Source organism: Cibotium barometz, chromosome 8, assembly GCF_041138505.1.
Source record: "Cibotium barometz isolate CiBa-2024 chromosome 8, ASM4113850v1, whole genome shotgun sequence".
NCBI classification, from domain to species: domain Eukaryota; kingdom Viridiplantae; phylum Streptophyta; class Polypodiopsida; order Cyatheales; family Cibotiaceae; genus Cibotium; species Cibotium barometz.
The window spans coordinates 34892383-34896554 of NC_141053.1; the positions used below are offsets into that span (position 1 = coordinate 34892383).

The 4172-nt window shown below is 49.5% G+C and overlaps 1 pseudogene across 1 annotated transcript; it reads left to right on the top strand.

Annotated features, from left to right (window-relative positions):
* The first annotated feature begins 542 nt into the window (after positions 1-542).
* LOC147636185 (subtilisin-like protease SBT1.8 pseudogene) lies at positions 543-3653 on the top strand (annotated as a pseudogene). The gene has a single exon (XR_015266498.1). The product of XR_015266498.1 is annotated as a subtilisin-like protease SBT1.8 pseudogene (transcript).
* Positions 3654-4172: the final 519 nt, after the last annotated feature.

The following is a 4172-nucleotide window of genomic DNA, read 5'->3' on the forward strand; positions in this document are numbered from 1 at the left end:
TATTCGTGCTGAGTACTTGTGGACTATCTGGATAAATCGAAATGAATGTATTTTTAATCCATAAACTTCTCAATTTGATGCCGAGTTTGAGGGTTGGTCTAAATTTGCACATGAAAACTCTTCACAAAGCCAGTTTGCAAGCAGTCAAAGCTCAATACACAAAGAATGCCATGGAGGAAGAGCTCATTCAAATGAACCGGGCTCAAGAGGAATTTCAAGAGGATCAACGAAATCCATAAGGAATGCCTGGAAGAAGACAATCAAGCTATCTCTAAGAAAATCGACTTGCTTTTCAAGGACTCGGAATTACAGAATTACATTGTGCATCTCATGAAAGTGAGAAATATGATTGCATGAAATTTTGACATTGTGACATTTTGATATAAGTTATCTCTTGAAAAAGCACTTTTGTAACTTTCCTCTTTATCCTTTAATATAGTCGAGCTTTTTTAAAAAAGTTTACTTTTATTAAATAAATGATAATGGGTGCTTTATACATTTGCAGGGATAAGGGCCGGAGTTGCGCACGACGGCCAATGGTGGGCCTTGCCACTTTGCAAATGGCGAGGCCACGGCACACACTCTCCCTAGCGCGGTGCCGAATGGCGTGAGAGACAAACGAAACGGTGCCAGCGGAACATGCTATTGTACCGTAAGATTCTGTGGAGATTTTATGCCAAACACATGCAACTATCCAAGAAGCTGCTGGCATGCAAGGTGGCGCGTGGTGAAGACACTCCTGGTAATGAGCAGCAAACTCTTTCTACCTTCAAACTCTCAAGCAGCGCCACAAACTGATATTTTGGATGCTTAAATACGCTAATCTCTATTGATCCTAATGGGGATGAGCTGCTGCTGCATGATCTCCACACCGCAGCTATGGTTGATTCTTGTTTGTTTACTGCCCTGCATAGTGGCGTTCAGCCTGACATCAGGAAACAGGAGAACTTACATCGTGCATACTATGCACTCAGATATGCCAGCAGTCTTTCAGAGCCCCAGGAATTGGTATACGTCCACTTTAGCATCAGTGGGTCGTCTCCAGTCTGCAGAAGAATTTGATGAAAGCAGCCTCATCTACACTTACCAGGTTGCCTCCCAAGGATTTGCCGCTAGGCTAACTGAAGAACAAGCTGCCTCTCTTGAGAAAGTGCATGGGTTCTTATCTGTTGTACCTGATAAGCTTTTCAAACTGCAGACCACTTACACTCCTGAGTTTATGGGTTTAAACAGCAATGGTGGGTTGTGGCCTGCTGCTAGCTATGGTGAAGATGTCATCGTGGGGGTCCTTGACACAGGCATTTGGCCCGAAAGCAAGAGCTTTGATGATGAGGGCATGGGCCCTGTTCCCACCAGATGGAAAGGAGCTTGTGTGCGTGGTGCTGACTTTGATCCCTCTCTCTGCAACAAGAAATTAATTGGTGCTAGGTACTTCTTAAGCACACTTGATGCTCAATTAGCGCCAGAACAACCTCCTAGTGGATCCCTAACGGAGTACAAGTCTCCCAGAGATATACAGGGGCATGGCACCCACACGGCCTCCACGGTTGCGGGCGCCCCTGTTGCCAATGCTAGCTTCTTTGGGTACGCTAATGGAACTGCCAAAGGCGTTGCTTCTAAGGCCCGGCTTGCTGTGTATAAGGTCTGCTGGGCGAGCTTGGGCGGGTGCCTGGGCGCTGATCTGCTTGCCGCCATTGATGCAGCGGTTTCCGACGGTGTGGACGTCCTCTCCGTTTCTTTGGGCGGCCAAGCTGCCCCCTTCTACGAAGATCCCATCGCCGTCGGAGCCTTCGGCGCCCTTGCCGACCATGGCGTCCTTGTCACTTGTGCTGCCGGAAACGAAGGCCCCACCCCAGGTTCCGTCATCAATACAGCCCCTTGGCTCCTGACCGTCGCCGCTAGCACTGTTGATCGTAACTTCCCCGCCACCGTCAAGCTGGACAGCCGCGCTTCCTACTTCGGTCAGTCTCTTTACACCGGCAAAGGGCTGGGCCCTCAACAGCGGACTCTGGTAGCCTCTGGTTTCTGCGAGGAGGGATCTCTGGACACCCAGAATGTGGAAGGGAAGATTGTGGTTTGCCAGCAGGGTAACGACTTGCGGCGGCGCTCTGCGGCCTCTGTCGTGGCCGCCGCCGGCGGTGCTGGCGAGATTTTCGTACAGAGAAAGGAAATGGGCCGTTCTGTGATTGCCTCCAGCTTCCTTCTTCCGGGCGTAGGTGTACGCGCAGACGACGGAGCGGCCATTCAGAAATACGCTGCCGGACGTAATGGCCGGGCAATGGCGGCGATTTTTTTCAACGGCACAAAATTTGGGCTGCAGAGAGCGCCTGCTGTCGCCAGCTTTTCTTCACGGGGGCCTAATTCGATAGTACCGGGGATCCTCAAGCCAGACTTAACGACGCCCGGAGTGAGCATTCTGGCCGCCTGGAGCGACGTAGCGCCTCCAACGAATGACCCAGCAGATAACCGACAAACGCCCTTCAACATTATCTCCGGCACTTCGATGGCCTGCCCGCACGCCGCAGGCCTGGTGGCGCTACTCCACGCGGCGCATCCCAGTTGGAGCGGAGCCGCCATTAAGTCGGCGCTGATGACTACTGCATGCAGCCGCGACAGCCGTGACCACCCCATTTTGGACGACTACGACGGAAAGGTGGCCAACCCTTTCCTCTATGGTGCCGGCCAGGTGGACCCCAACGCCGCCCTGGACCCCGGCCTGGTGTACGACATCTCCGTACAAGATTACGTGGACTTTTTGTGCGGCCTCCACTACACAGATCGTGAGCTTCTCCTCTTCACAAGAGGCCGGCGGTCCTGTAGTGGCAACGTGGTTAGACCCAGCGATCTCAATTACCCGTCGCTCTCAGTGGTCTTGAACGCCACATCAGCGTCAAATGGGACCACTTTCAGGAGGACGGTGACCAACGTGGGTGCCGCGTCAGCAGTTTACCATGCGCAGGTGACAGAGCCGAGGGGCACGTCGGTGAAGGTGGTGCCGGCGAAGCTGAGTTTCTCTGGAGTGGGCGAGAAGCTGAGCTTCGAGGTGGTGATTTTGTCCACCAGAAAGGGGCGTTCCCGTGCTGAGGACGATGAGGAGCTGCTAAATTCCAATGCTTTTGGGTTGCTAACATGGGTTGGTGCTGACAAAGCTCACAAGGTTCGCAGCCGAATAGTCGTCACCTGGGCTCTCTAGTTGCTTGTTCTTCACATCCGCCCTTGGTTCTCAAGATGAGGACGCTCTGTTCACCTCAACAAGTTCCAAGCTGATTGAATGGCACAGTTGCTAAGCGATGGGCATTCAGCCTTTCCTTTTCCACGTAGGCACCGACCTTTGCATAGGCTTGTGTGCATGGTCTTATATAGTATATAGAGGCTTTTAAAAGTGCGGAATATGGTCTTATATAGTATATAGAGGCTTTTAAAAGTGCGGAATATTTAAGGTTATTATTATGTAGAGGCTATTCATACTAAAGAGGCTTGTGTTCATAGCTTGATAAAATGACTCAAAGTCCTCTTGTTTCTTACCTTTGGTTTCAAAGAAAGTGATGTTTGAGAGGATTAAGAACATGTCAAAAAGCAAGGATCTTGATCATGATTCTTAAAAACAAGCACCCAAAATGTTATTTTAATTAATTAATTAACTAGTTTGTGCCTATGGAACTTAAGCTTAAACCTTTTTGCTTATTGCTAAGTTTGATGATGTAATATATAATTAGAAAACTGTTATTTCAGAGATTTGTATTTGCTTCATGGCATGTTTCTAGTTATGTCACCCATGCGGTTCATTTAACCTTTGCTTATTTATGAGTTTGATTATTTAATATATAATTAGAAAATTGTTATTTCCTGGGCATGTTTCCACTTATGTCTCCCCCTATGTCGATTTTTTTGAATGCATGACGATAACTCTCTCTCGGTCGTGTTGTGTGAGAGAGGTTTACGCTCTGTGTGTCATGGGATCCGTGAATTCCCTTGGCATGTTTGTGTGCAGAGACCAGGTTCAAGCGCTCTCTCTCTCTCTCTCTCTCTCTCTCTCTCTCTCTCCCTCTTCGTCCGTTCCCTTGGCGTGTAGGATGCAAGAGCAGGAGCGGAAATATGATAGTAAGGGGCTGCTGTGCATGTAGCATGCAGTAAGGGGTGGGACGGTAAGTCCTCAGGTGTGGTCTCGGTTA